The 27,285-nt window shown below is 42.9% G+C and overlaps 1 protein-coding gene across 4 annotated transcripts in view; it reads right to left on the reverse strand.

The window, feature by feature from the left end:
- The window catches only part of tmod2 (tropomodulin 2), a 99,167-nt gene that overhangs the window by 69,713 nt on the left and 2,169 nt on the right, over positions 1–27,285 (reverse strand). Inside the window, exon 2 of one of the 4 annotated variants that reach the window (XM_060852826.1) lies at positions 4,139–4,184. The exons of 2 other annotated variants lie outside the window; for them this stretch is intronic. The gene's annotated coding sequence lies outside the window, so the exon portion shown is untranslated. Of the gene's footprint in view, positions 1–4,138; positions 4,185–26,120; positions 26,618–27,285 lie in introns of all 4 variants that reach the window. One more of the 4 variants, XM_060852825.1, reaches the window with a different exon arrangement.

Genomic DNA, 27,285 nt, shown 5'->3' on the forward strand with positions numbered 1-27,285 from the left:
TGTAGTAAAAGAAAGACTGGCGGAAGCAGTACAAGAAAGCATCAGAAAAGTAGAAAAACAAACATTAGAAGTTGAACAAAGGGTTAAGGATGCGGAGGAAGCAAGCAGGATGATAATCACGCACAGCAGAAACAAAGAACAGCCAGGACAGGGGAGATATTCAGCAGTGCAAGAGCCAGATGCTCACTCGACACCGTATAGTGCTGAGAATGAAAAGGGGGGGGGAAGATTACATAATTCAGGTCAGTTACCAGGTGACAGATTCTCAGACAGGAGGAGAGATTTAAGGGAAGAAAGAAGTAGGGAAAACTGGGATGAGGAGTCATCAAGGAATAGCACAGATAGTGAAGACGACAAGTCCCGATCAGGGGACGGTCCAAACACATACCCCGTCACTTTAAAAGGCTTGCTTACCATGCACACCGAACATGGCCCATCAGGGGTACAGCCCCCGTTTGAAAACAGTTATGATCTGCGACGAGGGGATATATTGTGGCATACCATATAATATCAGCACCACCAAATGCCTTTAGTTTATAAAGGCTCTAATACGGGGGATGTGTATAAGCCCTTTACCTATACGGACATGAACTGCATCCTGGATAAAATGCCCCCACCCATGGAGGGAGGTGGACCCTGGATGACTAAATTTTGCCAATACACACTAGGCCACAAGTTAGCTATGGGCAACTGGAGAGCATTATTGGGCAAACAATTGAGTATGTGGGAGGTACAGCAGATTGAAATGTCTGTGGGGACCACCTTACTACCTGACACGGACCCGTTTGTGCAGCATGCCACCTGTGTGGGAAGGGCTATGAGGGATAGATTCCCGATTCCACCGGGAGCGATGCACTCACTCACCTTCACAATGAAGGAGGGCGAGGATATGCCTGCCTTTTTGGCTGGATGTAAAGGCACGTGGACAGATACTGCGGGCTGATGACCCAAGGTCGGGTCAGCTACAGACCACGTTATTTAGGAATGCCGTTATGGCAGGGATGCCTAAGGAAGTAAAAGAGGCAACGGAGAGTAATCCTGATATCCCAGGTTGTTCTATAGAACAGTGGGAAAAACACTTGATGCATCACATGAAGAGTTACAAGACAAAACAGGATGAAGATAAACAGAGCAATGAGTCAGCTCAAGTGCAGTTGCTGAAATTACAGCTTGACGAGGCTAGAAGGAAGGCTAATGAATCAAAGAAGGCCTCCCAAAAGACGACTCACCAAGGCTGAAGGGCAGATATATACTGGGGATTCCTTGAACCCGAAAACAGGAAGAACAACGCCATACAGTCTTTATACAACCAATAGCGACCCTGGGCTCAAATGCTGCATCCCTATGCTCCTCCTGCAGATCCCCTTCATATTACTCTATATTATGATATAGAGATGATAATGAAATCTATCAGCATGCATCCTATCAACACCTGGAAGGGACTCAATAGAATATTTCCTCCAGTTGCATTCTGCTAGGGACAGAAGGTTTGGCGGGTATTATGGAACTAACGGCAGAACAGTTGGAATGGTATGAGATGTCTGAAGAAGCTATACCGCATATCACATTGGCAGTGCATGCTGAATATCAGGCCAAGGATCTAGGACCTATGTCCAAACGCTTGATGGCGCTAACTGATTGGGTTTGGACTCAGTTACCCAGCTTACAATATTCACCATCGGTTGAAGCTTATAGAATTATGTACAGGACAACTGACAAGGTGCTGCTGGAACATAGGCAGATTGAAAGTTTTCATGGCAGGGAAAAGACAGACCATCTACAGGCTGCAGCGATGCTTGATACTCTACCGAATACCTTGTGGTCAGCAGGTTCGATGGACGTTGGTCGCTGCAAACACGTCACACCAATCACATTCAATTTAATAGACCACACTCCGATTTGGCAGAGACAATACCCACACAAACCAGAGGCTGATGCCGGCATTGCCGACACAATTAAAGGATTGGTAGCAGCAGGGGTGCTAGAACCTTCCCAGTCAGCCTGGAACACGCCTATCTTACCTGTAGAGAAGCAGAATACAGGTAAATACAGGATGGCGCATGATCTTAGACGGATCAATAGTGTCGTTTCTACTCCAACAGTTCCAGTCCCAAACCCCTACAATGCGATGTCTGTGCTGACCCCTGACCATAAGTGGTTCTCGTGCATTGATCTGGCCAACGTGTTCTTCTGTTTGCCCCTACCTGATCATTTGAGGGACATTTTTTCGTTCAGCTACAAAGGCCAACAACTTCGTTATACGAGGGTCCCTCAAGGGCTCATTTTGTCGCCTGGGGTGTTTAATCAGGTACTGAAACAGCAGCAGAAGGATCTGATGCTCCCAAAGGGGGTGGTACTAATCCAGTATGTGGATGACATTCTTTTGGGGGCACCCGGTCATGTTTCTTGTTTGGCAGCCACAAAGTCGTCGCTGCTTCTCCTGTATAACGTCAGTTTCAAAGTTTCACGGGCTAAATTGCAATGCTGCAGACAAACGGTGTCTTTTCTGGGTAGAGTTATTTCCGCTAAGGGAACAGGTGTGTCTCCGTCCCATAGATCCTCCATTCTGCATCATACCAAACCAGTCACTGTAAAAGACATGCTCTCATTTCTTGGGTTGGCAGGTTACAGTAGACAATTAGTTGCATCATATGGGGAGCTCACTTTCCCTCTAAGGGCCATGGTAAATTAACAAGGCAATGAGAAATTTGTCAGCCCATTTGCAGTGGACCACAGAGGCAGACAAAAGTTTCATATCTCTTAAACAGGCCCTAACGCGGGTTGCTGATTTAGCAGTCCCAGATTACAAAGAGCCATTTTTCCTCGATATTTCTGAAAAAGTACACACAATAAATAGTGTTCTTTTTCAGAAAAAAGGGGGAGGCAGGCAGATGCTGATGTATGTAAGTGTTACCCTTGACCCAATAGAGGACAGACACCCGCCATGTACAAGACAGGGGTAGCAAAACATTCTCCAAAAGGTAGCACATATAGTCATGGGGCATTCACTAACAGTACTGACGACACATAGTATAGTGGCCTATGGGAACTCAACAGCCTTTACAATGTTGTCACTGCTGCAAACCAGGTTAGAGAAAATCCTGAATGCACCACATATAATTTTTACACACGAAGGAATTAACATGGCTGATAACATGGAAGAAGGAGAGCCACATGTGTGTGAGGAAAGGGCACAGAGAGATGCTAAAGTTAGGGCAGATTTACAGGCAATTCCATTAGTAGACCCAGAAGAAGTGCTGTTCACAGATGTTACAGAATCCAACTGAAGGACTTAAAGCAGCCTATGCAGTGGTGCGATAGACAAGTGAGGGATTTGAGGAAGTGTTGACAGGAAAAATGACCAGCAAGGAATCAGCCCAATTGGCTGAGCTACAGGCAATGATAGCTGCGTTAGAATGGTCAGAGGGAAAAAGAGTAAACATCTACACCGACTCTGCATATGTGGCAGTGGCCATACAGGTAGAACTCAGTCAATGGATCAGAGCAGGATTTTTAACAGCAGCAAAAACCCCAATTAAACATGAAAAAAAAGAGGTGAGAAGATTAGCAGTGGCCCTAATGAAACCCTCACAAGTGGCGGTGATCAAGTGTAGAGGACATGTCAAAACTGATACAATAGTAGCTAAGGGCAATCAGGAAGCAGACTTAGCAGCAAAAAAAAAGCAGCAGGATATGCACCCCAGTACATAATGATGCAAACAGAGAGAAATGTGTATGACCTGCTGCCCGCCTGCGATGCAAGTGTGTTAATAACAGAGCAGCAGAAAGCCTCTCCTCATGAGCTGACAGTATGGAGAGAGAGGGGCCACAGAGTCAGAAGGAATTTGGAGGTCATCGGATGGTAGACCAGTGCTACCCCCAGGTTTGATAGCCTCCATGCTCCATGGGTTGAGACACTGTGGAAAGACGCAGATGCAGAGGTATCTGACACATTGGTGGCATCCGTTCTTGCTGGCAATGATGGAAAATTATATCAGAGAATGTAAAACGTGTACAGAATACAATGTAAAAGCAAGTGAAACCACATGAGGGAAAATTCCCTCTCCCAAGAATGCCAGGTCAGGAAATAGTGATTCTCTATCATGTCAGTGTAGTCAGAGTAAATGGATACTGGTACCTTTTGGTAGCAGTGGATGCATACACTGGTTGGCGAGAAGCGATACCTGCGAAAAAGGAAGACGCAAAACAGTGATCAAATTCTTGATAAACCAATACATTCCAATGCATAGGTTTCCAAAGAGAGTCAGGTCAGATAATGGCACACATTTTAAGAACAAAGACCTGCAGGAAGTTGAAGCAGCTTTAGGACTGAAACACGCGTTTGGAACAGTGTACCATCCTCAGTCACAGGGAAAAGTGGAAAGAATGAATCAGTCCATAAAAGGAAAAATAGGAAAAGTGTGTGCACAAACAAAGTTAAGCTGGGTGGATGCCCTACCTTTAACTTTAATGCCCATTAGAAGCTCAGTAAACTCTATCACATGGTTCACCCCGTATGAGCTAACAACAGGGCAGCAGTTCCCGGGACCAGGAGTGGAATACAGATGTTAGAGGGAGGAGGAGCCTTTCTAAGGTACAAACCTTATTATGACCAATTAACAGCTTTGGTGTCAACTTTCTCCAAACAGGTTGGATCAGAAAAGGGGGATCTACAGAGCCAGGCGCCATCCACCACAGACTGAATCCTGATGAAGGTGATCAAACGGAAGTGGTTGGAGCCACGGTGGACAGGACCTTATAAGGTGGTGGAGAGGACATCTCATGCGGTCAGACTACAGGGGAAAGGAGAAAGCTGGTACCATTGGAGCCAGTGTACAGCTACGGAACCGCCAACGAGAACTCTAGAACAAATAAGAACAGAAAAAGAGTAGAAGGGTCTTAAACTTTTAACTTTTGAGTAAAGGATCTCATGTCTATCTTTGTAACTAGCCCACATTACCCCAGGCTGTTGGGGTTGGGAGTTTTTGCTATTATTTTATGCATAAGTATTATGCCACTGTTAATAGGGGTATCAACCATGAGGGACAAACACACAGGCGAGGGAGAAAGTTCCAGGAACAAAAGATCAACAGGACAAGAGGCGGACAAATGTTTAAGGGAGGCGGGGAGCCGGGTACACATCAGACATGATAAAAAGCGTGGTACAACATACCAGTTTGACTTATGCAAAGTAATTGACTGTGGCCAAGATACAGGGAGTACGATGTATATCTTTGCATCTACACCATTTACTATGACCCATGCCCGTCGTGGGATCATGTATGAACATGGACTGGGGTACAATGGACACCCAAGAAGTCGTCACCCTCGGATAATAGATGGAAAGTTCGAGACCACGTGAGCCTGACTAAAGGGCAACTTGATCATTCCTTAGAGCTAAAAAAAATCCACTCTTGTTAACCCTGACAAGATTCGACCCTGGTCCCAAACAGGTACAGATTTATTGTGGAATTGATGACAGAAGCTTTTATTTTTGTAATAGGTGTAGATCAATCAGGTGTGGATACCATGGGACTAGTGAAGGTAACCTTAGTGGACCATCCTACGAACCAGCCACAAACAGAAAACACAAGCATGGTGGTAGAACCAAGTTCAGGAGTTGTCACAGTAGACTACAACAACCTCACGAGAAGGAACATTATTAAATTAGCCACCGGGTATGGGTATAAGAATGTATGGCTGGACTGGATGACAGCGACTGCAATCTCAATGAATAGGAGTAATTGCGTCGCGTGTTCCTCGGCCAGGCCAACCCTATTTACCACCCCAGCCCCATTGTTCCCTAAAGTAGATGCAGCAGGATTTCACTGCATGATAGCCCTCATCATGCAGGCGGACCCTTCAAATTGTACCACCTTAAGTGCTATTTGCCCATCTGTAAAGAATTTCACGTTACCTCCAGTGCGTACCCCAAGGGCCAGCAATTACACTTGTTTCGCTCGAAGATCTAATACAATTTTGGGAGACATGCACGCTGACTGGTGTCAGGATACGATTAATGTAACCGGCTGGCAGAATGCTAGCACAATGGTTTGGGCCAGAGCTGATCTTTTTTGGTACTGTGGAGATAGAACACTACAGATTAGTCTACCTCCAGATTGGTTTGGAACTTGTGCAATGGTCAGGCTAGGGGTACCCTTGATCCTCTTAGGAGAACGACACCAGGGAATAGATCCTCCGCATGCACAAACATGCAGGGATTTGTTTGATGTCACATCTGGCTCAACCACTTGCATAGATGCAATAGGTATTCCCCGCAGCATACCTGATGAATCTAATTTGGCAGACCAGGTAGCAGTAGGATTTGAGAATCTCCCAATTATCAGTCTCTATTCCCAGTCACACCGAATAAAAATGTCGACCGAATTAATTATGTACATTACAATGTACTCTGGCTAGCCAATAGAACTAGAGACGTGGTGGCGGGACTCTCTGAACAACTGGCAGCGACCTCATTGATGACAGTACAAAATAGAATGGCCTTAGATATGTTGTTAACAGAAAAGGGGAGAGTGTGCTCTATGTTCGGAGATCAATGTTGTACGTTCATCCCCAACAATACAGCACCTGATGGCTCGGCAACCAGAACCCTGGAAGGACCAAGAACCTTGTCTGAAGAAATGCATGAACATTCAGGTATTGACAACCCTCCAGGAGGCATTTTCGATTCATGGTTTGGGAAATGGAAAGGATTAATTGTGTCTGTGTTTATGTCCCTCGTTGGTATGATCATTGTGCTAGTGTTGTGTGGATGTTGTTATATCCCCTGTATTAGATCTTTGTTGAACAGGGTAATCATTACAGCAATTGAAGGGAAGGCTCCCCCGCCCTACCAGATGTCACAGATGGAGACAGACACCATGGCTCTGGCAAGAAGGGAAGACTGTGTCAGAGAGTGAATGTGATGTATAAAACTGGTTTGTTGGTCTCATTTTCATGAGACCAAAAGGGGGACTTGTAAATATATGGCTTACTTGTAGAATAGATTGCTGGCTGCGAGTGTGGATGTGCTCGGCATTCAGAAGCCTGTGGTGGTGCTGTGTGGCACGCACGGAAGGAGATCACGTGATGCTCTGTTTCGCGCCCCGGAAGAGTGCGAGGAGGTCCCGTGGTGTTCCGTTTCGCGGGCGAGGAGGTCACATGATGCTCTGTTTCACGGGCCAAAGGAGGTCACGTGGTGCACCGTTTTGCAGGCAAAAGAAGGTCACATGGGGTCGGACATCCGGGAACGCAAGGAGGTGGAGAATGGAGTCAGATCAACAGCCAATCAGAAGACAATCCTACCTCAGTGATTGCATGACATTTTTTATTGTATAAAAGACTGGGTAGGGGCAGGAATACGTCTTACTTTTTTGAACTGACATTTTGTAGTTTGTCAGGGACAGAAAGGTTTAGACCCAGAGCTCTGTATACTTTACCCACTTACTGCTAAAATAAAAGTAAGAGTGTGAGATTGAATATCTTCTCCTATTGCTTCATTTAAAGAACACGCAGGACTGGGCTCACACATAGAAGAAAGTAAGTTGGTAGATTGAGCCAAAGTCCAACAATTTGGTGACCCCGACGTGATGAAGACGGAGAAGTGGCGGAAAAAGAGAGAAAAATAGAAACAATGGACACATGACATCTGATAACAACAAGCGGTGCCGCATAAAGAACACGCAGGACTGGGCTCACACATAGAAGTAAGTAAGTTGGTAGATTGGCCAAAGTCCAACAGTTCCATCAACGTAATTTGGCTGTAATGCAAAGGAACGATTAAAAAAAACCCACTAACTCCAGTTGGCTAATATTCAATCCCATCCTCAATCCACTCTAGGTGTTTACATCAGGTCAAGCAAAAGAAGTTGAATGATGGGGCAAATGTTTTGACCTTATTGTTGACGTTTGAGGATATTTTTAGAAATTATTGCAGGAGAAGAGATATGGATTTCAAGATTCTCTTCATTCTGGATAATGCACCAAGCCATCCTCCCACCATTGGTGAGCTTTCTGAAAACATGGAAGTTCTATTTCTACCTCCAAACACAATCTCTCTCATTCAACCCATGGAGCAAGGTGCAATAGCAGTTTTAAAGCTGATTATTTAATGCGCATATTCAAGAAGCTGATTGCAACTATTAAGGGAGATAACAAGGACAGTGTTCTTCAATTTTGAAAGAGATTTCACATTAAGAATGCTATTGACATCAGAATGCTATTGACATCACTGTGGAGGCCTGGGGTGGTGCCAGTAAGGATTGCTTGCATGCAGTTTGGCGGAAGTTTCTCCCAGATTTTCATGATTTTAAAAGGTACTGAACCATCCGAAAAACTTCCAGCATTTTGTTACTCTTGCGAAGCAAGCTCGATTTGAAGTGGAGACTGATGTTCGACAACTTGTTACTGCGGGGGAAATTGAAGCTTGAGATGAAGACAATGAAGTCCAGGATGCAGCACCACGAGAACTTTCTACTTCTCTTTTGTCTTCTACCCTGAGGGAAGCTGAGAAGTACTGCACCTCATAGAAGACAATGACTACAATGCAGAATGCAGCAGGATAGCAGTTTGCAGCATAAAGTCATATCTGGCACCCTATGAACAGCTTCTTCATGAAAACAGCAAAGCAGCAAAAAACTAGATTTTTTTTTAAGTCAAAGCCCAAGAAACGTCTGAAGGCAATGAACCACAGCCATCCACTTCTGGACTAAATATTTTTGTTCGTTGTAACTTGCACCTGAAAGTAATAATGATGCTGATGATGACCCTCAGCCCATCTTAACATAGTACTGTAACCCAACAAATTCAAACCCCTTAATGTATTAAGTTTATTGTATTATTTCATTAAAATATGATTTTAAACATTTACTAATATTTTTGTTTTGATTATTATTGATATTTTTGGTGATTCACCCCAACCCTGTTTTTCCGTTAAGCCATATTATTTCTCTTGCATGACAACGCAACTAAATTGTTACAGCAGAACAGACCATACAAACAGGGCTGATACGTAACTTTCTGGTCTGTACAAATCAGCATTAACATTACTCAAGCAATGATCCTGAAAAAGCCATTAAACACTTCTCTACAAGAGAAAAAAAATCAGAAAGATAGATGCCATTGATGTCAAACTTATAATTGTGTCTTACGATTTTCTATCAGTTGCCAACAAGGCAGCTAAAAAGGTCAACAATTGTTCACACACAAGAATGGTTGTAGAACCTATTTTGATTAGCCATTTTAGAAGAGTGCTGGCCCACATTACTTCCCTAAAGCATGATAAATTTAGAATGTAAATTATCCTGCAAGCAAGTGATCAACATCTCTTCCATCCATTAAGAAAGGTCTAAGCATTTAACGTTTCATTCTCCATTTGACCATGCCTGATTTTAAGTTCTTCCAACACTGATGGCCATGCTTCAGTCACCAATGCCCCAAAGCTTTGAAACATACCTCTCAGCCTCCCAAGCTCAGTTTCCTCCTCAAAGAAGGTTCTTTAAACCAATCACCTCCAATTCACATAAGGTGGCATTAAGAGATGACCAAAAAACACTCACTGTCATGTTTTGTTTTACAATATTCCTGTGAGTCATATGGGGCACTACATAAACACATATTATTCTTCTTTAGCAATGAATTGGTTGCTTGCCCAGACAAAACAAAGCACTGAACATATTGATATTAAAGCAGCAAAACCTATTTAGAAGTCATTCCCGCATGTTTGGGCTTCGGTGCACCGTAAAATACATGCTCATTAATGTAATATCCAAAGTCATTTGAAATACAGTCTCATTGTTAATGAACAGCACAGTCATCTAACCATGGAACAAGAACTCAAAACATGCATTGTACAGAGCACATGAACAGTGCTTGATGCCACCTGAATTCCTCCCATATTTGCCAAATCAGCCATTAGATGACATTTACATTTTACAATTGATAGCTGTGTCAGTTAGTAGCATAACCATAAAATGGTTGTGATTCAAGTTTTATTCCAGAACTACAGCAAAATAATCTATGCTGACACACTAACCTAATACTGAAGGAGCTCAGCATTAACACAGGTGTTACCGTTCAGAGGTGCTATGTATCCTCTGAGGTGGTCACAAGACCGTCACAGCACTACGTGAATAAAAAGCTACTTCTCCTCAGTCTGCTAATAGTTTTTGCTCATCCAATCATTGTCACAATGTTATTTACGGGGTCAACAAGAGATCTGACCAAAATAATTAGGCTCACTGTATGGTACTGAAGAGGTCCTATACTTCAGAAATGCTGCTTTCCAGAGGAGACATTGAACTGAGACCTTATTTGTTCCTTGTAAAAATCAATTTTGGGGAAAAAACATGCAGGAGAATTAGATTTCGCTACTGATTTAACTAATATTTCCACCTCAATTTGCAGCACAAAACAAACAACAACTTGTCACCACCACTGTTTGAGGGAGCTTTTTGCACATAAATTGGCTGGTAAACATTACGATAGTGACTGAAAGCCAAAAAGCACGTAATTACTTGTTAAGCACTTCGGGAATGTTGTGAATTGAATCATGTATAAAAACAGGGAGGAGAAAGTAAGGACTGCAGATGGAGTTGAAAGTATGGTGCTGGAAAAGCACAGGTCCTCGCATGCTGCCTGAACAGGAGAATCGATGTTTCAGCCATAAGCCCTTCATCAGGGATGAGGCTTGTGGGCTGGGGGCTGAGAGAAAGGCAGCTGAGAATGCGATAGGTAGATGAAGGTGAAACGGAGATGGGGGTGGAGCAGATAGATGAGAAAGGTGATGGACAGGTCAGGAGGATGGTGCCAAGTTGGAGATCTGGGACTCAGATAATGTGTTTGGTGGGGGTGGGGGGTCCTTCCTCCAGGCGTTGGGTGGTAACAGTTTGGCAGTGGAGGCGGCCCAGGACCCGCATGTCCTTGATGATGTGGGAAGGAGAGTTGAGGTTTTCAGTCAGGGGGAGGTGGGTTGGTTGGTGCGGGTGTCCCAGAGATGTTCTCTGAAATGATCCGCAAGTAGGCATCCCCGATGTAGAAGAGACCACATTGGGTGCAACAGATACAGTTGATGACACTGGTAGAGGTACAGGTAAAATTTGTCAGATGTGGAAGGATCCTTTGAGGCCTTGGACAGAGGTGACAGGAGTGGCATGGGCACAGGTTTTGCACTTCCTGCAGTGGCAGGGAAAGGTGCCAGGAGTTGGGTGTAGGCTAATGGGGGGGCGGACTTGATGAGGGAATCAGGAAGGGAAAGGAATGGTCTCCCCGGAACACTGATAGGAATGGGGAGGGAAAGATCTCTGTGGTGGTGGGGTCCATTTGTAGGTAGTGGAAGTGGTGGAGGATGATGCAATGTACGCAGAGGTTGGTAGGGTAGAAGGTGAGGACCAGGGAGGGTTCTGTCCTTGTTGCGTTGGGAGGGGTGGGGTTCAAGGGTGGTGGTGCGGGAGGTGGAGGAGATGCACTAGAGGGCATTGTCAACCACATGGAAAGGGAAATTGCGATCTTGGAAAGAGGCAACCCTCTGGGATTGTGTAAGGTGGTATTGGTCATCCTGGGAACAGGAGAGGCAGAGGAATTGGGAATAAGGGATGGCATTTTTATAGGAGGTAGGGTGGGAAGTGCCGTCTAGATAGCTGTAGTAGACGTCCATGGTTAGTCGGTTGCCAGAGATGGATATGGAGATATCCAGGAAGGGAGGGAGGTGTCTGAGATGGTGAATGAGGTTGAGGTGGAAGGTGACAGTCAAGTTGATGAACTCTTCAACCTCCTGGGGGGAGCATGAGGAAGCATCAATACAGTCAATGATATAGCAGAGGAACAGGTGGTGGGTGGTGCCGGTGTAACTGCAGAAGATGGACTGTTCCAAGTACCCAACAAAGAGGCAGGCAAAGCTGGGTCCCATGCGGGTACCCATAGCTAGCCCTTTGGTTTGGAGGAAGTAGGAGGATTGGAAGAAATTGCTGAGGGTGAGGACCAGTTCAGCCAGGTGGACGAGGGTGTCTGTGGAAGGGCACTGTTTGGGACGGTGTGACAGGAAGAAACAGAGGGCTTAGAAGCCCTCATCGTGGCAGATTGATGTGCACAGGGATTGAATATCCTTGGTGAAGAGGTGGTGTTCTGGGCCCAGAAAACAAAAATCTTGGAGGTGGTGAGGGGCACGAGTGGAACATTGGTGGGGAGTTCCTGGACTAAGGGGGACAGGACGGAGTGAAGATAGGCAGAGATGAGTTCAGTGGGACAGGTGCAAGCTGAGGCATGGGTCGACCGGGGAAGTCAGGTTTGTGAATCTTTGGTGAGAGGTAGAATTGGGTGGTGCAGGGTTCACAGTCAGTGGGGTTGGGAGGCTGTGGATGGGAGATCTCCAGAAGTGACGAGGTTGTGGAGAGTCAAGGAGATGACGGTTTGGTGGTGGGAGGTGAGATCGTGGTTGAAGGGGCAGTAGGAAGATGTGTTTGCGAGTTGGCGCCTGGCTTCAGCGGTGTAGAGGTCAGTGCGCCAACCCCACCTTGCCTGCGGATTTGATGGTGAGGTTGGGGTTGGAGTGGAGGGAATGGACAGTTGCACATTGTGAGAGCGGGAGGTTGGAGCGAGTAAGTGAGGAGAGGTAGACAGGTTGAGGCAGTCGATGTTAAGGCGGCAGTTAGAAATGAAAAGGTCAACGCCAACAACAGGTGTCCAGGTGGATGGGGTGTATTGAAGGCAGGAGAAAGGGTCTTCGGTGGGTGGGCGGGAGTCTTAGTTGAGAAAATGGGCCCGGAGGCGGAGACGGCAGAAGAAGAAAAAAAAAATCAAGGTTGTGACATGTGCCAAATTCATTAATCCAGGACCATAGAGGGATGAAGGTAAGGCTTTTGATGAGGACTAAACGCTCATCCTCATTGAGGGGGAGGTCTAGGGGAATGGTAAACATACGGCAGGAATGGGAGCTAGGACCCGGGGTGGGGGGGGCTGGAGCTGGAGCTGGGTGTGGGGGCAGAAACAGTCACTTGAGTGGGTATGATAATAGGATTAGGAGTGATATCACCAACAGAAGTGCCACTCATTGCTCCGTGGCTGAACACTTCAACTCCCCTTCCCACTCAGTCAAAGACATGCAGGTCCTGGGACTCCTCCACTGCCAAACTGTTACCACCAGACGTCTGGATGACGAATACTTCATATTCTGCCTTGGGACCCTACAACCACACGGGATAAATATGGATTTCAACAGTTTTCTTATTTCCCCTGCCCCCACATTATCCCAGTCCCAAACCTCCAATTCAGCACCGCCCTCCTGACCTGTCCCATCACCTTTCCCATCTATACTCTCCACCCCCCTCTCTAACCTATCACCTTCTCCTTCACCTTCATCTACCTAACACATTCTCAGCTACCTGCCCCTGGCCCACAAACCTCATTCCTGATGAAAATCTTGTGCCCGAAACGTTGATTCTCCTGTTCCTCAGATGCTGCCTGACCTGCTGTGCTTTTCCAGCACCACCCTCTCGACATATAAAAACATACATCTTTCCTTCAGACACCAGCCCACAGAACTGGTCAAATCAGGATTATTTTAGACATTAAAAGGTGATTTCTGCATTTGTAGAATTAGATAACAATCATACAACTAAACAATCAAATTATTCCAGAAACCTATTATCCTTAAAATATTATTTCATAATGAAATTATTGCAAACAAGAACCTCTGAATAATTCAACCACAATAAAGCACAGGCACACATCTAAGATGATAATACTGTATATGAACATTAACTTTAGTGGTAATAAAACAATAAAGGGACGACTGGAAAATGGGAAGCCTTCAATTGAGATAACAAGAATCCAGAGAAAATATATTCCTGTCAGGGTGAAAGGGAAGGCTGGATGACAAAAAAAACTGAGGGTTTAGTTAAGAAAAAGAAGGAAGCATATGTCAGGTATAGACAGAAGAGATCGAGTGAAATCCTTAGAAGAGTATAAAGAAAGTAGGAGTATACTTCAGAGGGAAAACAGGAGGGCAAAACAGGGACATGAGATTGCTTTGGCAAATAGAATTAAGGAGAATCCAAAGGGTTTTTATAAATATATTAAAAGGACAAAAAAGGTAACTAGGGAGAGAATAGGGCCCCTCAAAGATCAGCAAGGCGGCCTTTGTGTGGAGCCACAGAAAATGGGGGAAGATACTAAATGAATATTTTGCATCAGTATTTACTGTGGAAAAGGATATGGAAGATATAGACTGTAGGGAAATAGATGGTGACGTCTTGCAAAATGTCCAGATTAGAGAGGAGGAAGTGCTGGATGTCTTGAAATGGTTAAAAGTGGATAAATCCCCAGGACCTGATCAGGTGTACCCGAGAAGACTGGAGATTGGCAAACATGGTGCCACTGTTTAAGAAAGGCGGTAAAGACAAGCCAGGGAACTATAGACTAGTGAGCCTGACCTCGGTGGTGGGCAAGTCGTTGGAGGGAATCCCGAGGGACAGGATGTACAAGTATTTGGAAAGGCAAGGACTGCTTCGGGATAGTCAACATGGCTTTGTGCGTGGGAAATCATGTCTCACAAACTTGATTGAGTTTTTTGAAGATGTAACAAAGATTGATGAGGGCAGACCAGTAGATGTGAACTACATGGACTTCAATAAGGCGTTCGACAAGGTTCCCCATGGAAGACTGATAGGCAAGGTTAGGTCTCATGGAATACAGGGAGAATTAGCCATTTGGATACAGAACTGGCTCAAAGGTAAAAAAAGACAGAGGGTGGTGGTGGAGGGTTGTTTTTCAGACTTGAGGTCTGTAACCAGTGGAGTGCCACAAGGATCGGTGCTGGGCCCTCTACGTTTTGTCATTTACATAAAATGATTTGGATGCGAGCATAATAAGTACAGTTAGTAAGTTTACAAATATATTTGTAAAAACCCTTTGGATTCTCCTTAATTCTATTTGCCAAAATTGGAGGTGTAGTGGACAGCAAAGAGGGTTACCCTCAGATTACAACAGGATCTGGACCAGATGGGCCAATAGGCTGAGAAGTGGCAGATGGAGGTTAATTCAGATAAATACAAGGTGCTGCATTTTGGGAAAGCAAATCAGAGCAGGACTTATACACTTAATGGTAAAGTCCTAGGGAGTGTTGCTGAACAGAGACCTTGGAGTGCAGGTTCATAGCTCCTTGAAAGTGGAGTCGCAGGTAGATAGGATAGTGAAGGCGGCGTTTGGTATGCTTTCCTTTATTGGTCAGACTATTGAGTACTGGAGTTGGGAGGTCATGTTGCGGCTGTATAGGACATTGGTTAGGTCACTGTTGGAATATTGCATGCAATTCTGGTCTCCTTCCTATCAGAAAGATGTTGTGAAACTTGAAAGGGGTCAGAAAAGATTTACAAGGATTTTGCCAGGGTTGGAGGATCTGAGCTACATGGAGAGGCTGAACAGGCTGTAGCTGTTTTCCCTGAAGTGTCGGAGGCTGAGGGGTGACCTTAGAGGTTTACAAAATTATGAGGGGCATGGATAGGATAAATAGGCAAAATCTTTTCCCTGGGGTAGGGGATTCTGGAACTAGAGGGCATAGGTTTAGGGTGAGAGGGGAAAGATATGAGAGAGACCTAAGGTGCAACTTTTTCACGCAGAGGATGGAATGAGCTGCCATAGGATGTGGTGGAGGCTGGTACAATTGCAACATTTAAGAGGCATTTGGATGGGTATATGATTAGGAAGGGTTTGGAGGGATATGGGCCAGGCGCTGGCAGATGGGACTAGATTGGGTTGGGATATCTGGTCGGCATGGACGGTTGGACCAAAAGGTCTGTTTCCATGCTGTACATCTCTATGACTCTAAATATGAAAATGTCTTTTCAAGAATCACTGAACAAATACATAAATAGCTAATTTTCCTAAATAAAGTCACTCCCAGGACAAAATTACCAAAATGATAAATATTTCAACAGAAAAAGTTTTGGTGGTGTAATTCGCTTCTAAGCAAATTACAGAACTGACAAAATAATCTTAGCTGCATAAAAACAAATTACCAATTAGTAATTTTTGGGAATGTACTGCAACTAAGTTTGTATTATTTGAAAAAAAATTGATGCACCTCAGCAATAATCTAATATTCTGCTGGGATACAATTCCATACATTTCAGGTTATTCCAATTGCCTGATAAAGTGAAAAAATATACCTTAATTCTTTTCGGATCAGAGCTCTAGTTACTACAAATTCCCTCTCAAAATATCTCTCTTAAATTTTAACTGGCCGATTAAAAATTACCAAACACCTATTGTTAATATTTTCTTCTTTTATTTAACCTATTTTTCTAATCAACCTATTCAGAAACATCCTTACATACCTCTGCAGCAGTGGGACATGTACTTGGGCCACTATCATTGTACCACAGGAGGACCCACAACACTTGCAACGGCCAGGAAACAAACCCAAGTAAACACCATTATACCACTATTGCAAAGGTAGTGCATCAGAAGAAGTGGGATTGCTCCAAATTTCAGTCAAACAGTAATGAATTGTCTCATTAAATGATTGCAAAAGTAAACAGATAAAAGGTAACGTTTCACAGCTGTATTATGCCACAAGATTATCTTGCAAAGAACATCTCCAGTTTAACTACAAAGCGCAGGATTCAAGGTTGTTACAACTATGTCTTGCAAAGATCTCTGCGTCAATTGAAGAATGTTTCCATTTATCTGACAATTCACCAACATGAAACCAAGTCTATATGAACATATTTGCTGACTGCTTAAGAACAATGCTTTGAAAATTTAACAGTTTAATGCTTATTATCATAATATGACGGAAACAAGGCTGGGATAAACACTAATGTTTCAGTAACTTACAGACACTCCATAAATACCCAAACTGTATAATTTACTAGGACTCCTTTATATCACCTCACTGTGACATTCTGATAGTGATAATTGACTGGATTGGATTTGTTCTAGTAGATGTCACTGCTGTAGGTGTACTGAAACAGCACAGATTGTGGCACGGCTAGCTCTGCAGCACAAATGTTCAGTGTTAATGTGAGAATGGTGTCAGGACCCATAAACAATACCTTCAGCCATTTCTTGATAATCACTCGGAGTGAATCAAATTGGTTGAAGTCTGCCATCTGTGATGCTGGGCTCCTCAGGAAGTGGCCAGGATTAGTGGTATTTGTGGCTGAAGATTGATTCAAATTCTCTTGAACAGACATGCTGGACTTCCTAACCATTGAGGATGGGTGAAATTTGCGCAGTATTCTCCAGTTTGTTGTTAATTAATCACCACTATTGACAATTTCATCAACTGGGGTGCTACTGAGCCACTCTTCAGCACTGAAATCAGAGTCCATCTTGTGTCCCTACCACCCTCAGTGCTTCTAACTGATGTTCAACATGAAAGAGTGCTGATTTATCAAGCAAAGTAAGGCAGAGGTGGTAATCAGCCAATTCTTTCCTTGCCCATGTTTGACCTGATGCCATGAGACTCCATGGGGTCTGGATCAAGTAGCACTACAGATGCCAGTTAATACCAAACTTTAAGAAGTCTTACTGTATACAGTCAGTTCTTCTATAATGTATTGGCTGCGTTCTTGTGCAACCTCACATTATAGTAGAACAGCACTTTGGAATCACCGCTTATGTTGGCGCTATAATCGTGTTACAGCCAACACACATTTTTAAAAGTTTGAGCAATAGAAACAGGATCCCCAATTCGTCAATCATGTTACAGTGAATTCGCATGGAAGAAAAGCATGTTATAATAGAACAACCTGTACTCAGAGGGGCAATCTTTGGAACTCTGCTTCAACCATCTTTTGAGGAAGACAGTCTTTGACCTTTTTTTGGGCCAGATGAACTGCTGATCAGCATGGGATGAAAGATTATCGGAAATAGGCACAAATGTGAAGTCATCAGATCAGCCATAATCTCATTCAGGAGCAGACTCCAAGGAGCTGACTGGTCTAATCCTCTTCCTCATTTGTATGTTGGCTTGCGTATGCAAATTATCTAAAGCTCTGTGATTTACAAAACTGACTTCATCATTCCCACCCTTGTTGATCCATGCTGCACCGAGCATCTCACTGCTCAAAATTAACAATTCTCATTCTCCTGTTTATCTCTCACCATGGCAAGGTTCTTGCTGCATACAATAGTGGCAGCGCTCCTCAGTCAGGAGGCCTGGATTCAAGTAACACTTGCTCCAAAGGTAATAACAACTCTAAACAAACTGATTAGAAAATATCCAACTCACTGTGGCTTAACTTTCTCTTTGTGTAGAACCTCTCCCTACCTCAACACCCAGTCATGCTTTCCCATTCCCCCGACTTCTGCATCACCCACTTCCTTTGACCCAGCCATCCATTTCCAGTCTGGATTTCATTATGAGAGCAAAGACTCAAATGAACAGATTAGGAATATGCTATTTGTCCTCAAGTCTGCTGTGCTATTTAATGAAATTATGACTGATCTGACCGTAACCTCAAATCCTGCCTACATCTAATAGATTTTTGGTAAGCATTAGGATGAAACGTTATCTATGACTGCTTCAAAAACTTTGATTGCTGGGCTTTTTGAAAAGAGAGATCTAAACGGGTAGTTCCTTATTTTTAAATAGTGACCCTTAGTTCTAGATACACCTAGATACACCACGTTAAAGACCCCTCAGGATTCTGTATCACATTTCAATCAAGTTACCACTTAACATTCTAAACTCTAACAGCTCCAAGCCCTGCTTACCCAAACGTTCCTGCAACCTCCCATCATTTTGATATTTCTTTATTCTTCCTGCCAAAATGGACAATTTCACAATTTCCAACACTTTACTCCATTTACCAGATCTTCACCCACTCATTCAAGTTACTTCTTGCTGTATTCATATGCAGATTCACTTTATCATATCTACAGAAAGTGAAGTGCTTCATAAATAATCAAGTACTTGGTAATCCGTACCTTTACTTCTACTCAAGCTCAATGGCACAGAATCAGAAACCGTCCACACTACCTGATGAAGGAGCAGTGCTCCAAAAGCTAGTGCTTCCAAATAACCTGTAGGACTATAACCTGGTGTTGAGAGATTTTTAACTTCCTTAATAAGGGTCAAGTTTCCATCAACAAAAGATGGGCAATTTAATACCACACCACTATCAGTAAATTCTGCCTCATTTAAAATACTCAAATTTAAGAAAGATGAACAAGCACACCATACTCCATTATCACCAACTTCCACATAATTATGTTATTCATCACTGCTACAATGTTGCCACAAATTTTATGATGAAATTTTAACAGAAAGAGTTAACCAATTGCTATAAACCCATTGAGGAAACAGTTATTTTAACCCCAACTTGGTGATTGGTAGATGCGGCAATAAAAGAAAACTGTTTCTTGGCCTTCAATGCAAGTAAGCCTGTCTATAGCTCAGATTATACAGCAGCAGTTTATTTTCCTAACAAGTATCCTCTAATTCTTTGATATAGGCTAATTGGCCTTAAATCAAAAGGGGTGGCATGATGGCTCAGTGGTTAGCACTGCTGCCTCACAGCACCAGGGTCCCAGGTTCGATTCCAGCCTCAGAGTTTGCAAATTCTCCCTGTGTCCATGTGGGTTTCCTCTGGGTGCTCTGGTTTCCTCCCACTGTCACAAAGATGTGCAGATTAGGTGAATTGGCCATGCTAAATTGCCCGTAGTGTTAGGTGAAATGGGTAAATAGAGGGGAATGGGTCTGGGTGGGTTGCTCTTCGGAGGGTCGGTGTGGATTGGTTGGGCCGACAAATCTAAAAGATGATATCAGCAAATCAAAAACAGACACTTAGAACACAAAAGCAACCAATTGGAAGAAAGATAACCATTGCACACGTCACAAAATATGCATAAATGGGTTGTTTAAACAAAATATTGTTTCAATTCATCATAAAGATAAAAAGTTAATTCTAAAGATCTAAAGTATTTTAAAACGTAGAATGAATATCCTAAGTATTTTGGGAAAGTGACCTACAACATTGACCTTAAATTTCAGTCAGAGTACTTATTTTACTAAGTATTCTGTGGTTTTGAGGCTGTGCATTAAACTTGAAGCACCTTAAAAAAACAAATTGCAGTTACTGCACTATAATCAGCCCATAAAATTAGCAACTTCCAATTTTACACAACACTGGAACCTTGACCTAGTTGAAGATACAATGTACTATCTAACAAAGTTGGAAATCTGGCCACATGAAGAATTATTAGACAAATGACTAAAAGGACTGCCAACTAAAGGTTTGGCAGAGAGAGGTTTAAAAGAGCATTTTTTAAAGGTGGAGCAGTTTAGTAGAGATACTCCAAGACTCAGAGCTTAATCAACTACAGGCACAATCACCAATAGTAAAACAATAAGCAAGGAGTCATCAATGGAAGAGTGTGTAGCAACGTTAGGCTCGAGGGAGAAAGCAGATCTTGGAGGTGGAAAAGTGCCAAGTATTTTCCACACCTGGAGTCAATACAGGTCTGCTGAACAAAACACCTTAAAGTTTTGATTTGGAGATGCCGGTGTTGGACTGGGGTGTACAAAGTTAAAAATCACAACACCAGGTTATAGTCCAACAGGTTTAATTGAAAGCACACTAGCTTTCGGAGTGACTCTCCTTCATCAAGTGATTGTGGAGGACTCGATCGTAACACAGAATTTATAGCAAAAATTTGCAGTGTGATGTAACTGAAATTATACATTGAAAAATTCATTGTCTGTTAAGCCTTTCATCTGTTAGAATACAGAGACAGTTTCACTTCTTTCATGTGTAAATCACAAAACCCTTCTTTTTAAAGTTGCATTCTTGGGTTAGCTGTTAACAATGGTGATAGCTAGACAGTATGTTGAAGGTGTTAGCCCTCTGTGTTCTCTGTCTATGACCTGAGGTTTTGATTAGAATCAATCTAAAAAGGGAGATAACAGAGTTTTACATAAATTCATGCAGTTTTTGAGCAAAGTGCAATATAACTCTGCAAGTACAAATTCAGCACACAAAATGTATGTGTGCATGTGGGTCTTTGTCTGTCTGCGTGTGTGTGTGCCTGTCTGTGTCTGTGTGGGGTGGGGTGGGGTGTGTGTGTGTCGGTGTGGTGTGGTGTGGTGTGGTGCGGTGCGGTGTGTAGTTGGTGCAGAGTGTCTTAAGTCTGTGAGGGGGTGCATGTGAGTGTGTGGGAGTGTGTGTGTCTATAAGAGTGTGTGTGGATGTCTGTGTGCGCGATTGTGTGTACCTGTGTCCGTGTGTGTATGTAGGAATACCTGTGTGTGCGTGTAATGCAATGGTGATCACCTGTAATGCGACATGAACCCAAGGTCCCAGCTGAGGCCCTCCCTATGGGTATTGAACTTAACTATCAGCCTCTGCTCGGCCACTTTCCTCTGCTGCCTGTCCCGAAGTCCATCTTGGAGGATTGTCACCTGAAGGTCCGAAGCTGAATGTCCTGGACCACTGAAGTGTTCCCCAACTGGGAGGGAACCCTCCTGTCTGTTGATTGTTGTGCGGTGCCCATTCATTCGTTGTCGTAGCCTTTGCCCGGTTTCCCCAATGTACCATGCCTCCAGGCATCCCTGCCTGCAACGTATAAGATAGACAACGTTGGCTAAGTCAATGAGTACCTGCCATGTACAAGGTGGGAAGTGTTCCCACACGTAATAGTGATATCCATGTCCACAATCTGACACGTCTTGCAGCGTCCACCGTGACAAGGTTGTATGGAGTTGTCCTGAGAACCAGGCAGTTTGCTACGAACAATGATCTGTTTGAGGTTTGGCAGTTGTTTAAAGGCAAGTAGTGGAGGTGTGGGGAAGGTCTTGGTGAGGTGCTCATCCTCATTGATAAGGTGTTGCAGGCGTAATTTTGCAGGCCCTGGAAAGTATTGAACAATGAAGGGTACCCTGTCAGTTGCAGCACGTGTCTGTCTCCTCAGGAGGTCATTACAGTTCTGGCTTGCCACAGCAAGGAACTGGCGGTCGAGGAGTTGAGCATCGTACCCCGTTCTTGTGAGGGCATCCTTGAGTACTTCCAGGTGTCCGTCACATTCCTCTTCATCTGAGCAGATCCGGTGTATGCGTAGGGCTTGTCCATAGAGAATGGCTGTTTTAATATGTTTTGGGTGGAAGCTGGAGAAGTGTAGCATTGTGAGGTTGTCTGTGGGTTTGCGGTAGTGTGTGGTGCTGAGGTGTCCGTCATTGATGGAGACGCACGTGTCCAAGAATGAGACAGACAGTCGAGAGTAGCCCGTGGTGAGTTTGATGGTGGGATGAAACTTGTTGATGTCACTGTGTAGCTTTATCAGTGACTCCTCGCCATGGGTCCAGAGGAAGAAAATGTCGTCAATGTACCTGGTGTACAATGTTGGTTGGAGATCCTGCATAGAGACGAAATCTTGTTTGAACCTGTGCATAAAAATGTTGGCATTTTGGGTTGCAAATTTGGTCCCCATGGCTGTTCCGTGTGTCTGGATGAAGAATTGTTTATCAAAGGTGAAGACGTTATGATCAAGGATAAAGTGGATGAGTTGTAGGATGGTGTTTGGAGACTGGCCGTTGTTGGCGTTGAGTACTGAGGCTGTTGCCGCAATGCCATTTGTACCTGCAGAGTTATATTGCATTTTGCTCAAAAACTGCATACATTCATGTAGAACTCTGAGCTCAAAAACTGCATGAATTTACGTAAAACTCTTATCTCACTTTTTAGGTTAGAATCAATCAAAACATCAGGTCACAGACAGAGAACACAGGGGGCTAACACCTTCAACATATTGTCTAGCTATCACCATTGTTAACAGCTAAACCAAGAATGCAACTTTAAAAAGAAGTGTTTTGTGATTTACACATGAAAGAAGTGAAACTATCACTGTATTCTAACAGATGAAAGGCTTAACAATCAATTTTTCAATGCATAATTTCAGTTCCATCACACTGCAAATTTTTGCTATAAACTCTGTGTTACGATCGAGCCCTCCACTACCACCTGATGAACGAGAGTCTCTCCGAAAGCTAGTGTGCTTCCAATTAAACCTGTTGGCCTATAACCTGGTGGTGTGTGATTTTTAACCTTAAAGTTTGGCAAGTAGTCTTGACTTGAATGGAGGGTGCAAGATGGGTGGCTAGCCTGCAGGGGATTAAATTAAAAACATTAACTACCATGCAACACACAAGTTACTGATTATACCCAACCAGCACCTGCTTGCAAAACTCAAGTGTCCAGCATTAGATGTAATTCCAAGATTGGACAACATTTGCAAGATAACCTTGAGTGTGCAAAGAGCTACAATGACAACCAATTTAAGAGTGTCAGTCACGCTCTGTGTGTAATGGAAACTAATACTAATTCAGTGTGCCCTCTCTTTGCAGGCAGAACAAATGTATACACACGCCGTATCTATTTTAGCATAACAAAATAGGTAACAACTATTTGCAGGTTCATGCCTCAGGACAATTTCTTAACCAATCGCAATCAACTTGCATGGTTAAAATTTAAATACAGTTTAGCAGTTAACTCCTTGAAATGCCTCTGCTAGAATCCACTGCCAACTATTCAGCACTCTTATCACGCATAATTTCTATAAAGCAATGTTCCACTTTACAGTGGGATTCTTGAGAATTGCTCGGAGTTCAAGATATAAAGCTACAACAAAGCATGTTTTTATTCAGTAATTCTCAAATTTTTCACTACCAAATGATATGTTCACTTGCAAATAGATTAAACATTGAATCAATTTAAGAATCCTCACATAATATTATGAGGATATATGTCACACCACAGCAATGTAATTTCGACAAGAATACTCCATCAAAACAATGACAAATGTAATACAGCAGAGCAACTGAGGATTTTATACATCAATTGCAGATGCTGGACCAGAGGTCATTCACAAATGCATTGTCGGAATCCAACTCTGGAATGACATAACTAGCTTATCACAACCACAAAGCTGAAATAAAATCTATTTGAAAGAAATTATATAATTTTTAAAAACTGGGAGCAAGTTACTTTTAGTTCACTTCATTAAGTACAAACAAATTTTCATAAACTAGGATTTATTGAACACGAGGGGCGAAAGTATTGTGGTTAATCACTGACTTATTTAAAATTTATCAGGAATACTTGTATGCATGTATGTGTTGATGCTAATTTATAAGAGACCAATAAAAGATAAAAAAATGAGTCAACTCAATTACCTACAGTTCTATTTATTCCTATTACACCTATGGTTGAGAGTACAGGGCAACCTTGATTATCTGAACAGCATGGGCGGGGAGTATTTTGTTCAGATGATCGAATGTTCAGACAATTAAATGTTTAGATAAAAATTTACCAAAGCATTAGGACTTTGAGATCTTGTCCGGATAATCTGAAATTTGGATAATTGGTGGTGTTCGGATATCCGAGGTTGCACAGTAACTTGAATATTGGATAAAACAGCTCATATTTCTAAGTCTGATTTCTTGAACTGCACTAAGACATGCATTCAAAACAAGAGGAAATAAACAACCAAACCTCACCACTGTGGAAATGCAAATCCATTCCAGTCAGACAAAAAAAATCAAAAGTAAAGAGATAAGGGCCATCTTAAAAAATTATTTTTCCACAAGATTCATTTTTTAAAAAATCTTGCAAAAGCAAACAATTAATATTTTAAAAATTTTGAATGTGCAGCATATCCTTTGCAAAAATCTCTGGCAAAAGTAATTTTTGGACAACCAGAACCAAGTTTAGACAAAAGCTTGCAATAAACTTCAGCAATAACATTAATCTGCCCTATTGTTTAATGCAGAGATAAACAGAACAAAGACAGATTTATACATCATACATGTAAAGAACTGTATTCAACCCAACCATCATGAAGCAGATGCAGCAGAATAACAGCAGTTAAGATTACCACATAGCTAGTTAATTCAACAGCCTTGAAAACACCATTACTGGTCATCCACACTTCGGCATTTCCTTCCTGTCAGTTTCAAAACGTGCTTGTTACATTTTTGCAACTAATAGAAAGCAAAATAGATTTTAAAAAGGTCAAAATTCTGACATTGGCCTTCACATCCAGATTCAACCCCAGCCCAGACACACCCAAGGAATAGTTTCTGACCAGCAAAAAAACAATCACACTAAACAATAACCATGGAGTGAACCAAAATAATTAACAAATACAGCATGCAGATATGGCATGGAAGGGATGGGCCAGTTTTGAGAGAGACAGAGTTGACTTTCAAGTTAATGCACATTGTTGGGCCAAAGTTAATTAAAAGGAATAGTATGATCATTTGCTCAATTCAACATCCTCTGGAATTTAAAAATGTTCTGACTGCAAAGCAAAGCTAAATTCCGAGCAATTAAAACAGTTTCACCACTTTAAGTTTATTTATTTAGGGATGTTAGTTAGAGATTTTGCATACCCAAATTATCTAATTTGAAGAGGTCTGCCAAAAAGATCACGTAGTTGAACAAACATTTGTCTTCAGTTTTAGTCTTTCAGCTACTTCAGCATAGGCTAATATTGTTCAGCAAATCAGTATTAAAAACTTCGTACAAGCAACTAATCGTGTTATAAACTAAACCAGTACTTGATACTAGAAGTGTTCAGAGTCATGTTATGACACTATAAATCATTACAGCAAACATCACACCCCGGAAATGCAGTATATCCTTAAAACAAAATGCTTTATTATGGTAAGTGTTGGGGCATGTTTTACTAGTTAGACATCTAGTTGACAAGATGAAAATTTTAACCAGTCATAAGATTGCCATACCATTAAGTGTCAAGAAAAATCTTGGCAAAATATGACTGGTAGAGGAATGACTTGAACAGAGGATGCAGAATTGAGCACTTTCCTCACAGCGCCAGGAATGCGGATTCGATTCCAGCCGGAGGTGACTGCCAGTGTAATTTGCATATTTTTCTGTTTGTGAGGGTTTGTAGCTCAGGTTGAGGTTGAGGGTGTAGGTTTGCTCTGGATTAGTGGTGCTTGAAGAGCACAGCAGTTCAGGCAGCATCCAACGAGCAGCGAAATTGACGTTTCGAGCAAAAGCCCTTCATCAGGAATAAAGGCAGTGAGCCTGAAGCGTGGAGAGATAAACTAGGGGAGGGTGGGCTTGCTGAGCTGTAGGTTTGATATCCAGACATTTCATTACCTGGCTAGGTAACATCATCAGTGGTGACCTCCAAGTGAAGCGAAGCTGTTGTCTCCGGCTTTCTATTTATATGTTAGTCCTGGATGGGGCTCCTGGGGTTTGTGGTGATGTCATTTCCTGTTGGTTTTCAGAGGGGTTGATAGATGGTATCTAGATCTGTGTGTTTGTTTATGGCATTGTGGTTGGAGTGTCAGGCCTCTAGGAATTCTCTGGCATGTCTTTGCTTAGCCTGTCCCAGCTATATACACCCTATACTTTCCTGTGTCTGCATGGATTCCCTCTGGGTAGTTTGGTTTCCTCCCACAGTCCAAAGATGTGAAGGTTTGGTGGATCGTCCATGGGAAAATGCAGGGCTACGGAGACAGGATAGCAGAGGGGGGAGGTTTGATCCAGATAGGATGCTCTTCAATGGGTTGGTGTCGATTCAATGGGCCAAGTGGCCTGCTCCCCCGCTGTAGGGATTCTATGAAAGGATTTAAACTTGCCGCTACCAGTATCTAGGATGGAAACAACCAGTGTTACCCACTTCAAAGTATACAGTGCTGGCATCTTTACAATATTACATTTAACCATATATTTCCAAATGGTCTTCCACGGGCATCTACTGTCACTTTCACTACATCCTCAAAGCTCCATGCTCAATCCCTTCTTTGCATGAGGTTATAAGCAAACCATCATTCATACTTAAAAGCACAGAATCAGGTTCTATGCAAAGGACAACAATCCATTCCTGGTCAGAGTCCCACTCAAGATAATTGCCAAATGAAGCGTGCTTGTAAAGCAACCAAATTAATTACTAACCTATAAATCATTCCAACACACATGGCAGACCACGACAGAGGAGAAATTCATGGTCAGTCATGTGATGGAAAGAAAGTTGGAGCCACTACCTTCATCGTTCATGACTCCAGTCTACAACATGGATGTGACTTGGACCCCGAAAGAAGTGTAACACACATATATCCAGACAAATTCCCTTTAATATTGATCAAACTCGTGTCAACTTGTTCAAACCTGCTCATTGGCACAGTCATCTATGACTCTATTTGATTCAATCTCCACTCCGTCATAGGCTGAGTCTTTAGTCATGGAGATCAAGTATACAAGTCATTCCAAAGATGAAATTCTTGTCCATATAATCTGTAATCTGTCCCCTTCACTATTT

The sequence above is a fragment of the Hemiscyllium ocellatum genome, chromosome 39 (assembly GCF_020745735.1).
Source record: "Hemiscyllium ocellatum isolate sHemOce1 chromosome 39, sHemOce1.pat.X.cur, whole genome shotgun sequence".
Lineage (NCBI taxonomy): Eukaryota > Metazoa > Chordata > Chondrichthyes > Orectolobiformes > Hemiscylliidae > Hemiscyllium > Hemiscyllium ocellatum.